Source organism: Protopterus annectens, chromosome 4.part1 (genome assembly GCF_019279795.1).
Source record: "Protopterus annectens isolate FY-2018-M chromosome 4.part1, PAN1.0, whole genome shotgun sequence".
In the NCBI taxonomy this organism is placed as follows: domain Eukaryota; kingdom Metazoa; phylum Chordata; order Ceratodontiformes; family Protopteridae; genus Protopterus; species Protopterus annectens.
The window spans coordinates 381163353-381177272 of record NC_056734.1 but is presented as its reverse complement, the minus strand read 5'-3'; positions in this window follow the sequence as shown (position 1 = coordinate 381177272).

Genomic DNA, 13920 nt, shown 5'->3' with positions numbered 1-13920 from the left:
GGATTTTAAATAGGTGCTGCTGTGTTTTTTCCCTTTCTTTCTCCCTTCTCTCTTTCTTCATGTTAAGTTATAAGAAATGTAGGCACTGCAATGTAAAAAAAAAGCCTGGTTAAAAGGGCATGACAAAAGAAAAATTAGTGTGCTTATTGTCATTCTTGTATGGGGGAATAACTGGCTTAAGGATCTTAGATTGCTTTAATAACACATTTTAAGAGAAAGCAATTAAATGAAAAAAGAATATTTAATATTACGATGCTTTTTTCCTAGCAAATTAATGTATGCTTAGTAGCAGTTCTGTATCTGGCCCTCGTGTCTCCATGGAAACAATCTAAGGGAAATTGACTGTCTGGTTCTCTTGTCTCCATGCAATCTGATGATGAGAAACTGGCTGTCTGGTTCTTATGTCTCTATGGAGATAAAGAGAAATTGGTTACAGTCTTATGGAGAATGATTGGCTGGAAAAAAAAGAAAAGAGATGAGAAACTGGCTAGGAGATCATGTTCTCTGAAAGCATTCAGGGATTTTCCCAGCTGGATGAACTATAAAGATAAGACAAAACCAGTTAGCACCTAGTAGAATCACAGGCTGCATCATACATATTAGCATGGATAACCTTTCTTTTATGTTAACTCAATTCAGTGAGTGAGGCTGTCAGTTTGGGACATTTGATCCTATTAGGAAGGTAAAGCTTCAATATTTGAAGATATACGTAATTATTTGTGTTAGTATTAAAATAATATGTTTTAGGGGGTATTGAGGGTTTGTTTTTTATTTGAGGGCATTCAATAAAACAAAAAGTTTTGTAAGATGTGACGTAGGCTCAAATGGATATATAAAAGTTCAACCTGAAAAACAGTGTATGCATTTAACACAAAAGCTGGAACTAGACATTTAACAATAAAGATGTTATACATAAAAGGTGGGAATAATAACTTAATACAATGATGCTTTCTGTAAAGTTTTTACATGTCATTGGTCTCACAAATAAATACAAAAAAGAAAGAATAGTGAACTGTATTCAAAATTTAGAGTGCAAAACTAGCTTTGTTACAGGAGACACACGTGGAATTTGATAAAGAAAGGTTTTCAGGATGGTTATTCAGTGGAACATCTGGAACAACAGAAAAGAGGAGTAATTATATTAATTGCAAGAGGAGCTCCAATAGTGATAGATGGAGATGATAATGGCAGATTTGTATTGCTAAGAAGCTACTGGCAATGGAGAAGAATTACACTGACATATATTTATATTCCACCTAAAACTGCTATAATGGAGCTTAAGAAAATTCTGGGAGAAATGATCAGTTTTCAGAATGGAATATTACTTATGGTTAGAGCTAGAATTTGACTTGCAGTAGTAGAGATGTATTGGGGGCAGAAGGGAAAGTATAACAAAGGAGGGTAGGTTTTTGAAGAAATTTATGAAACTATTTGCCATGGAAGATGTGAATTCAGTAATAGGAGTTTGGAGTGAATTTACATATTATTCCTCAAGATATAAAAACTGGACTAGGATAGACAGAATTTGCATTTCACAGGAACATGTGCATTTAATTGAAGGTCTTGATTTGCATCCAATAACTATTTCAGATCATGTACCAATAATAACTAAAATAAAAACACAGGATAATGAAATAAAAATAGGATAGTGGTGCTTCCCCACCTATCTGTTGAAAAAGAGAAGAATTTAAGGAATGGGTAGTTGAGATTATTCAAGAGCTATTTGAGAGGATAAGAAATTATTTCTGAAAATATATCTAGGGAGTGGGATAAAATTAAGTTGGAGTTTAAAAATAGGGTGCAAATGAAAGGAAGCTATGGTTAAGAAGTAACAAGAATTATTTAGATGGACCGACAAATATTAAATTATTGGAGAAAAGGGGGAATTTCACAGAACAAGCAATGGATCAACTGAAGCATGCTAAGCAGAAAATAAAGGATTACCTTAATAATATACACAAATTTAGAAAGATCTCTCTTAAGCATTTTTTTATAATAACACTAGACCACAAAATATGTTTAGTACAACGAGGCAAGTATCAGAAAGTAGAAAGTGCTGTCACCAAGCTTAGGGAGCCTATAACAAGGAAGGTAACAAGAGATCCCATAGAGGTATTAGAAATATTTCCGAAATTCTAGGAAATTCTGTATAAAGCAGAGAAATTTGGAAATCAAGAAAAGATGCAAATGGAAATTTTTATGGAAGAATTAAATGTCCCAAGGTTAGAGGTAGATGAGGCTCAATTACTAATGGTTAGAAAAGGAGGAGATTAGATAAAAAAATGTGATGTATAACCAATCTACAAGAAAGTACCCAGGAATAGATAGTATTCCTGTGGAAGTTTTGAAGCCAGGAGGGAAAAAAATGTTAAAGCTCTGGAAGGTTTTAACAGTATTTTAAGAGGAGGAGGAGAAGTACCAACATCCTGGAAGAAAGCAGTGGTTGCAGTAATACTTAAAGAGGGTAAAGATCCATGAAACCGAACTTCATATAGGCCTGTTTCAATAATAAAGCATGATTATAAAGTTTTTATGTCTATAATGGCTAAAAGAATGACAGAAGTAATGCCAAAATTGATAGATATGGATCATTGTGGTTTTGTGGATGGGAAGCAAACATTTGACAGCATTAACAGAACACTGATGATCCAGAGGAAAACAGAATGTAAGAAAATACCATTGTTGTTGGTGGGTCTTAATGCAGAGAAAGCATTTCACAGAGTAAGCTGGGACTTTATGAGCAGGTCAATGGAAGAATTGAATTTCCTGAAAAAATTATAAGGTTGATTAGGTGGATATATGAGGGATTGGAAGTGAAAATTAAAGTGGGTGGGGTCCTCTCTAATAATTTCTGCTTGAGCAGAAAAAACAGGCAAGGGTGTCCTCTTTCCCCTTTGTTGTTTGCATTATATTTAGAACCATTGGCAAAAAAATAAGGGACTCAGAAAATCAAGGATGTAATTGGTATGTTAGTCAAGAAAAACTGGCTCTATTTGCAGATGATATAATTTTATACCTGACAAAACCAAAGCACGACATTACAGTGTTGTGGAACATTTTGAGACAGTTTCAGATCTTTTCAAGATACAAAATGAATAAATCTAAAACAAAGGCAAAAGTGGCAAATTATTTACCCACATATGAATTGGTTCAGCAATATCTATGTTTATGGGGACATGATAAAATGTAGTATTTAGGAGTATGGATTGAAAATTATTGTTGTGTGGCAGCTAAGGATTTGTGGAAAGAGACTTAAAAGATAATACAAAAACTGAAAAAATGGAAGCTTTGTTATATGGGTATGGATAGTAAGATGCAAGCAGTTAAATTGTTTTTAGTCCCATTAGTCTTATACACAGGTTAGGCATACTTTTGTCAATCAGAGGAGATGTTGTGGATAGTAATTAATAAAGAGCTGAAGGACTTTATCTGGGAGGGGAAGATGGCAAGAGTCAAGTGGTATAAGATGATTCTTCTAGTAGAACTGGGCAGATTGAAGGGTATTTTAGAGCTACACAGTTAAGGCTCCTGTACATAGCACAAGCAGAAAACTATAATTCAAAGCAAAAAAGGGATGATGAAACGGGGGGAAGCTCAAGAAATAAGGAGAGACTGGGATTTTGGATGCAGGCCTTTAAGAAGAATAACAATAATCATACAGAATATTATATCTATAAAGTAGCAGAAAGTATCCTAAGAACTAAGCCAAAATGGGAATGCAGAAAGGAGATTCTTCTAATAGGCATGACTGCAATTAGGATGTAGATAATAGGCAAGAGGAGGCTGGAATTTATTGGAGAAAACTGACGAAGGAACCAAGGTATTGGGAACAAATAACTAGGAGGGAAGACGCCAATAATTTATTTGGACTGTGGGTTAGAGATTTCCTTCCCTATCAAGGATTGATATCAAAGTATAGGAAAAAGAAAGAAATAAGGGGTCCTAAATGAAAGACCAGCACTGGTTGAGTTTTTAGCAGAATCTTGAACAAAAGTTGCAATTAAAAAAGGAATATAACGTATTGCATAATAACTATAAGAATCAATTAGAGGAGGTTAGAAAGGATTGGGAAGAGAGATTTGATAAGCAATTCAGAAAGAAACAATGGGAGGATATATGTATGTCTCCCAAATATGCAACAAAATCTAGAAGATTTAGGATTTTTGCTTGGAAATGTTTACATATATAGTGGATATAAAAAGTGTACACACCCCTGTTAAATGGCTGGGCCATTCCAAAACTTTAATTTTCTTCTGGGGAAGCCATTCTTTTGTTGATTTGGATATATGGTTGGGGTCATTGTCATGTTGAAAGGTGAAATTCTTCTTCATCTTCAGCTTTCTAGCAGGTGCCTGAAGGTTTTTGGCCAAAAGTGACTGGTATTTGGAACTGTTCATAATTCTCTCCACTTTGACTAAAACCCCAGTTCCAGCTGAAGAAAAGCAGCCCCAGAGCATGATGCTGACACCACCATGCTTCACCATGGGGATGGTGTTCTTTTGGTGATGCAGAGTGTTGTCTTTGTGCCAAACATACCTTTTGGAATTGTGGCCAAAAAGTTCAACCATGGTCTCATCAGACCATAACAGATTTTATCACATGCTTTTGGAAGACTTGATGTATTGTTTTGCAAATTTTAGCTGGACCTGGATGTTTTTCTGTGTAAGAAAATGCTTCCCTACCCCATAGTTCGGACATATGGAAGATTGTTATCACATGTAGTACACAACTAGTAATTGCTAGAAATTCCTGAACCTCTTTCAGTGTTCCTGTAGGTCTCTTGGCAGCCTCTCTGACCATTTTTCTTCTTGTCTTTTCATCAATTTTGGAGGAATGTCCAATTCTTTGCAACGTCACTGTTGTCCCATATTGTTTCCATTTTTTGATGACTGTCTTCACTGTGTTCCATGGTATATCCAATGCTGTGGAAATTTTTTGTACCCTTCTCCTGACTGATACCTTTCAGCAATGAGATCCCTTTGATGCTTTGTAAGCTCTCATGGCTTTTGCTGTAGGAGGCAACTGAGTAAATGTCAGGAAAATCCTACTAGGACAGCTGAACTTTATTTGGGGTCAATCAGAGTCTCTTCAATTGATGGCAGGTGTTTACCCAAGAAGACTGAATGCTGTAATTAAATCAAAAGGTGCTTCAACAAAGTATTAGTTTAAGGGTGTGCACACTTATACAACCAGCTTATTGTACATTTTTTATTTTTTATGTGCTTCAATGAAGCATTAGTTTAAGGGTGCACATTTATGCAACCAGCTTGTTGTACATTTCCTATTTTTTATATTTTTTCGCTAAAAGACTTGTTTGTTTTTCAGTTGGATTGTACAGGTTATAGGTCACATTAAAGGTGGGAAAAGTTTTAACATTTTTTATTGTGGTCTCATTTTTTATATCACAAAAACCTGTCATTTTAACAGGGGTGTGTACACTTTTTATATCCACTGTATATGTTTATACCTCAAGTAGACTCCAGAGAATTTTTCCTCAGGTAGGCAGCAAATGTTGGAGGTGTAATGGAGAAGAAAGATGTAATTGGGAATATATTTTTGGGAGTATGGTGAGTTGGCAGACTTTAAGATTCCCTGTGGGTTGCACTGTTGGAGATGCTGGGTGGGGAGATTGGTATGATGAGGGAGATGATTTTTCTGAGCTATGATGCAGAATTGGAATTGCCTAGAAATGGTAAGGCCTTGCTGTGTCTAATTATGGTAGCTGCCAAAAAAGAAATTAGTAGAACATGGAAATACAAATCTAAACCAAGTATACTAGAAGTAGGGAATATAGTAACATAGATAAACCAACTGGCATTAGGATAGTTAGAAATGGGTAGAAGCAAACTTCATAGGAAAAATGGGAATTGTTGGAATAATGCATACAGGGGAAAAATGAGGTTTTAAAATAAGGCAGGACTTAAATGAGCTATGCAATGTCATGATTGGGTATATTATAAGTGATATACAATACTTGCAACTGGGAGTGTATCAGTATGGTTTCTGATGTAGAATGCTTGCAACTAGGATTGTGTCTTTGTGGTTTGTTTTTGTTTATATAAATGTACGATTGCCTATGTCATAGGTGATGGTTTAATAAAGATGTTTCTTGCAAAAAAAAGGGCAGGAATTGAATAATTTTTGTAATGTTGCTTAGGTTATATGATGTATCGCAATATATATGAAGTATAATGTTTGTAAACATGAACTTGTTAAACAATTTGATTAATTTATATAAATATAAATTTGCACAAGTGATAATTCAATAAAGGTGTTCAAAAAATATAGCTTAGCAGCAGAACACATTCCAATGGCCATGTAGGCCTTTTGGTGGAGACTTTTGATATAGTCGCATTTCCAAGCACCGTGACTTTTTTAGCAATTTTTTTGGACAAGGATTCCAGATCTTCAGTTATAGACCATAGTTAGGTCACATTTTTAGAAGCAAAGACAACAGAATGGCTGCATGTTGAATAAGTGTCAAGGTGCAATTACCAGTAATGCTTGCCTCTGTTTTTTGTAATAGCATTTAAAATGCGAGAAAACATTGTTAAGGAGCAAATAGTTTTCATTCTTATATTGCAAAAGAAAATATATTTTATGTTGTGTAAATTTGCCTCCTGTGAGAACAAATATGTACATGTCTGTCAAATGAAACTATTCAAGAGGCAGCAAGATTAAAAAGTAACTCATTAGCCAAAACATAGGTTGTGTCTTCATCGTTACCAAACATGCCACCAAACTAGCTTCATCTCCTTTTGCACACACATTGTCACACTCCCAGTGGAATATATCCCATCTGAGATAATGCAGCACTTTACTGTGAAGTTATAACAAATACTATGACCGCATTGCCCTGAGAAATACTGTCCTCAAAAATCATTCAGTAGTGCGTCTGTAGCTGCCCATTACGTTCTGTCACATCTTACTATCCCAAAACTATGTAGACATTCTGTACACATCTGATGTCTCACTGAGAATAAAATAAAAACTATAACAGCGACAATAATGTGGTTCAGCTTATTACTGTTACTCAGATACACTGCCTGCTATAAGCCATCTTTTAATTTGACCCCTCCCTAAAAATACAGCCACTTTGTGTATACACCCAATGGTCAGCAGTGATGAATGTGAAAAACAATGATTCGAATCATACATTTCAACATGTTGCTCTCGGACATATATACATCCCCATCTCCTCCATGCTAGCTGTATCAGTGTTGTTTTTCACGTACCCTAATACTTATTTGCTTTCCAGCACAGCTTGCTTTACACTAAACCAAGACAAAACACATTTGCCACATTTCTGAGGAGTTATTGTGAAGATGATAAAAGGCACCATGGCCTCAGTATTGAATGTTCAGCATGTTCATTGATGCATACACTACCGATATGAAAACCATGCCACACAACTGCCTGTTTTCATATATGTCATACATACATACAAATATTTTAAGCACGGGCATTAATGCCCTTCTAGCCTGTCAATATACCAAAACAGTTGTTCTCATAAGTGTCCAGGCTGTTCTTAAAGTATTTAAACTAGTGGTTACTTTAATGTAGTTTGCTAGTCTGTTCCATGCATCAGCTGTTCTCTCAGAAAACCAATTAGTACACTTCTCATTCCTATAGAATCTTCTACATAGGTTGTCTGATGATTCTCTACTACGTTTTGATAACCACAAACATTCCCAGAGGTAGTTGCCTCTAAATGCAATATATACCTGAATAAGGTCTCCTCTTAAATATCTATAGGATACACTGTACAAATTCAAATATTTTAGTCTTCCATAAAATAAGTTAAATGTTCACATCCATGGATATCCTTGGTATATTTTTGCTGTAGTCTTTCCACTTTATTCTTGCTTGTTTTCTTATTTCTTATACAGTTCCATATTGTTATGCCATACTCAAATTTGGGTGTAATGTAATTAACAAACACTTACTTCATCATTTCTGATTTCTTAGACTATAAATCTTTTGTACAACATATATAGTTCTATAACTATCATTAATTGGTTGATATGATTAGAAAAAATTCAGAGCTGGATCTACCCATATACCCAGGTCTTTAAATGAATCCACAGTTTCAATCACTGTATGCTGTATTGAATATTCAGTTTTCAGTTTATATTTCCCAACTGTCATATGCTTAGTTTTTCATGTATTTATCAGTATATTATTATCCTGTGACTAAATGGTCAATTTAGTTAAGTTCTTTTGCAGACATGTCCTATCTGTAACATTTGTAATCAGTTTACCCAATTTCAGGTCATCTGCATACAGACTGTAGAACACCTCAGATGAAAGATATGTCTGAAAGATACAATCTAAACAAGTAAGGTCCTAGGACAGAGCCCTGTGGGGCACCCTGACTTTAACCAAGAGTTTCACCTGTCCATTTGCTGTAATATCCTTACCATATCCTATTTGTAATCTGTGCAGCTATCCAACTTATCAAGAGTAAATCAATACCTAGTTGCTGTAATTTATTAATCAGTATTTTGTGTATGACCCTGTCAAATGCTGAAATTAAATCTATATAAATTACATCACAGCACAATTTTTCATTCATAATTATTATATTGTTATAGAATATAATGTTACAGGTGGTAATAGATCTATTTTCATCATATGCATGCTGATAAATGGTGTAGAGTCCCAATCTTCCAAGTCTGACAATGAAGTATGAAATATTATCTTGTCCATTATTTTTCCACAACATGAAAGTAGATTTAAGGGTCTGTATGACTGGGTTTGTCCTACTCCCCTTTTCCTTAAAGACAGGTTTAATAAATGCATATCTCCAATCTTAAGGGATCTCTCCATATTTACATGATCTAGTATATATTAGATATAATGGTACTATAAGTTCTTGCTGAAGTGTTCCCAGGTCGTTATTACTTATTCTGTCTGCTCCTACTGCTTTGTTTAGATGCAGTTTGCATAGTTCTTTTTCAATATAGTCTATTTTGATTCCACTATCTGAGGTTATCTGTATATCATTAGAACAACTTATCACCCCCTATGTGGAGCCAAACTGTTTTGCATATCATTTTGTAAATATATTGTCTCTTGTATCTGAGAATAAATTTTAGAGTCTACAGTTTGTTAATTTTAATGTCTTTAATCCTTCCACATCTTATCTATGAAATAGTTTCCTATTGTGCTCAATATCTTTATATAAATGTTTTCAAAATTTTTTTGATCTTGTCTCAAATTATGCTTAATTTGTTTGTACAGCTTGTTTATTTTAGTTTTCAAAGTTGTAATTTGACCTTTTTTTTCCACTTCTTATATGTGTCTTTCATGTTATCACGTATCTTGTTTTTATGGGAATATATCCCCCTGACATTGTACGCCTAGATCCTGATGTTACACATTTTTTTTATTTTTTGCACTCAAACAATTCTTCTTTTAAGACTTCCCACATTCCTTCTGCAAATTTTCTACTAAATGCATCACTCCTATTAATTTACATAATGACTGTTTTGCTTCCATGTAATCTGTAGTTAATCTTATATGCATTGGTTTAGATTTCAGTTTGACAGAATTATCTAGGAACAAATTAATTTTTATAACCCTGTGATCAATGCACATCAATGGTGGTAAAACTTGACATGAAGTAAAAGTAATTTCTTTAGGAACATAAACAATGTCTAGTGTGTTCCTTTCCCTGTTTTTTTTTTTTTTTTTTTTTTTTTTTTAGCAACTGCTGTTCATGATCATACATTTCGAATTATTTCCTTACTAATGTTGTTGAATCAGTATTATTCCAATCTGTTTCTGGTTAATTTATGTCCCCATCCACTATTATTTTTCCCTCCTGTGTTTCATGCAAGAAATGTATGAATTCCTCTAGATCATCAGCACTTAACTTTGGTGGTCTATATGCTCCAACAATTGTTCTCTGTTCCAGGGTTGTCATTAGTGTTACAGTTACAAAAATCTATAGTATTGGTGTTATCACTGAATATGTAATAATCACAGGTCTCATAACTATCTTTAATCCCCATCATAATGCCTCCACCTGATTTCTTGTTAGAATGTCTGTTATGGTAAAACCATTTATATCCTGACAAATTGGTTTCCAGTCATTGTTCTTTAACCATATTTCACAAACAACGTCATCAGTTTTTTGGGGACTGTAGCAAACTTTCCAGTAGTAAAAGTTTATTATTAAGGCCCCTAACATTAACAACCAGAGATCCATCAAATAGTGCTATTTGTGAACTGTAAACTTTTCATCCTGATAAAAATCCTGCCTTGTGTTTGTCAAATATCAAAGAAAATCTGCTGCAAAAATTCCCTTCCCTGATCTTAGCAAATGCACACCATCCTCTCTGAATACATGTGCCCAAATTTGGCTAGGATGCTCTAAACATTTCCATTTTTGAAATGGGATATATTTTTCATATATGTATTTACCCAAAAAAATCTTTTCTTTCACAGTGACCTGATTCTTCTTTCTATATGTGATTTCTGAAAAATAAGTCCTAACACCAGTACAAGCTATTTATCTAAGAGGGATGTCACTTCCCTGCTAAAAGTCAGAGAGGCCTTGCAAATAAAATCTTTTGTATTGACATGAATAAAAACAGATCCACACTTCCTTACATTAAGTTGTTTTAAGGCTTGTTTCACATCCTCTATTTTTGCTCCTCACAAGCATAACATGATTCGATGTTCATTATCTTTTCTGCAAATATAAGTATCAGTTCCTCTAATAATTGAATCTTCATTACAAAAATATATTTCCTGACCAGACCTGAAGAATCTTCAGCTTGTAGTTCAGTAATATCTGCTCTATCAATTAAGAGAGGAATGATCTTCATCACCACGTCTTATTAATCCCACTGTTTTCATTGTGTGTTACATTTGCAAGCATACAATTCTCATCCAGCTGGCTTTATATATCCACAGCTTGAACCATGTTGTTAACGTCTATCTTTCTCCTCTTTTTTTTGTACAGTAATGTTTTTCAATCCTTCCACATTCAATTTTGATTTATTCCTTTTCACTTATACCTTGCCTCTTTTTTCTACCTTCTCTTTTAGAAACATGCTGCCTTTTTCTGCAGACTGACGGTTTTCTGATAGAAAAAAGTTATCATTCCCTGTAATCTGTGTGTTCCATAACAAAGCAGTGTAATTTTTAGTAGGTATTCTCTTTACTTTACAGACATGTATCAGTTTCTTTTTCTTCCTTGTTATTTGTTGTGAACTTCCTCCTTTCTTTTTTTTTTACTTCCTTCTACACACTCTGAATCCCCAGATTGCTGAATACTCATATCGAGAATTCCAAAGATGTCAGGGGCATTGTCTTTTTTTCACAAGGGTTGAGTGATGTTTACAGACAATAGACACTTCCTTTCCTGAATGAATTCTTTTTCCTCTTTCACATTTCTCTCACCAGTCCAGTCATTAATGCATGTAACAGTTCTCCAGGTTGTGCCAATTGCACAAGTGCAATCATCATCAGTAAATCTAGATTTACCACTAATAATGATAATCAAAACATCCCTCTTTTGACATGAGGTACACAGATCACCAGTGTTATCAGGTGTTACCTTTAAGTATACATAGCATATATTACACTATGCAAGATATTTATGCTTTAGCAAATCATTAATGGCATACTCATTTAATGAATCCATATTTAGTTTCAAATGAATAAAAAATTATAAAAGAAAAGAAAAATCAAAATTAGTTACCACAGAATTCAAAAAGAACTTAAATCAACTTCTGTGAGAAAAATCACACAAACAATACACAAGTAAATATTATAAAGTAAGTGCAGTAAAGTTGTTGTTCTGACCATATAAGTTCTGAAAGTCAGACAAAAGCTAGAATTTTCTTTATGTCATGTGCAGTAGCTTCTACTCACTATCACTCACAGTTGTACCTCTTTTTAACAGTAAAGATCAGTAAATCACAAACCAAGATAGGACTGTTTAGATAAGCTCTGGCTTGTCCTCTTTGTAGTCTGTGGAACTTTATAGCTGACTAGGCCCCTTAGGGTGCTTAGAGTTGTCTAAAATCTATCCATTTCTAACAACAAACAATGAAAATTAAAGGTAAAACAAAATATAAATCAAAGTAAATCTTCTCTACAAGCTATCCCTTCCTTTCTATAAATAACGAAAAACAGTGGTAAGAAATAAAATATAAATTCAAATAAAATTTCTCTTATCAGGCAACTACACAGTAAATCACAAACCAAGACAGGATTGTTTAGATAAGCTCTGGCTTCATACCTTCCTATCTGCCCCCAAAATGGGGCCACCTTCTGTGTAACCCTATGAAGTGAGAGTTTGTTGAAAGTGATAGAACAAACAATTGCAGAAATGTATTTCAACCTGGAGCTCTCAGACACAATACTGTATATAAGTGGTGGCTGGTGACTTCAAATCAAAGGGGGGCTGCAGGAGACAGCTGAATGGGTGGGGTCAATGGGAAGGGGTGTGACCAACCAGAAAGGGGAGGAGCTATGCTCAAAACCACAACAACTAACTAAATACACTGCCCTGGGTGCCAAACCATCATTATGAGAGTCCAATCAAGACAAAATGAAGTGTAAAAGAATAAAAATATTTCAATGCATTGGCTGCATGACAGCTTACTTAATATCTAGATGGAAACAAAAAGGTTGTGAGGCATGAAAAAATAAATTAGTTTTTAAATACATTAATGGAATGCCAGTCAAAATCAAGTAGCACTCAACTCAAACCACTTCTTGCACTGCAGTTCTAATTATAATTTATATTCAGCTTTATTAAAGTACCAAGTAACATGCTGAAAGTAGAAATGTCTGATGCCCCCACTTGTAAAAATGTTTCTTATCCAAAAAAAGACCTGTTGACTGACAACTATCTACTTGTTTCATGGGAAAAAACATGATCAAAGTAAAAAAATGAAAAGCAAACAAGAAATAAGCTCAAGATACATTGCTTAAAAGGATTACTGTACAGGTTATGGACCACACAATTGGCATTCTGTTTAGTTTACGGGTAAAGCCTGCAGAGATGACTGGAAGTCTCCAAGTGTAATGAGCTTCTTAAAATAATGTAATCTGTCCTTTATTACAAATACTGTCATATGCATTTCAATACCCAAGGCTTATACAATATCACATGATTGGCATTCTGTTTAGTTTACGGGTAAAGTCTGTAGAGATGACTGGAAGTCTCCAACAAGTGTAATGAGCTTTTTAAAATAATGGAATCCTGTCCTTTAATAGCCAAGGCTTATACATTATCTAGTCAAGTATTCTCTGCATGGCAACAACAGAAAGGCTTTCAATGTTGGCAATTCTTTAACAGTATGCTTATTAAAGCTTACTTGCATATTACGATCTCAGCCAAGCTTACCTGATGGTCATTAAAGTATTGCTACTTAAACACAGAGCAAAAGGCACTTTGAGTAATAAGCATAAATCAACAGTACAAAAAATATGACAGAAACCAGAACATTCTGCAAAAATCAAGGACAGATGAAAAGCCACTCTAGTACTTGTGTCTACCTTGGATGGGGGGGGATACTCTGCACATTTACACTGCATAACTACTCCTTGCCTTGCTTCGACACATCCAGAGTCACTCACTACATGGGGGAGTGGGGTGCAAGAAGTATGTCACAATTTGAAATGTCTCTGGCTGACTGTGATGGCCCTGACACATTTGTCATACCTCTCAACCTCAGAGCAAGAAATCTGGACAAAGCCATACAAAGAAGTGGGACAAAGGCCTAAAAATAAGGACAATTTTTAAATATTGCTCTTATAAACTTAGAAAGATAATAGAATAGGTCTTGCATTAGTATGAATTTTCTGAATGGTATGAATACTGAAACTCAAATGTCTGTCATTATTTTCTAACTTCAGTCTTTAATGATTTGTCACTAATTTGCCAAAAAAAAACAC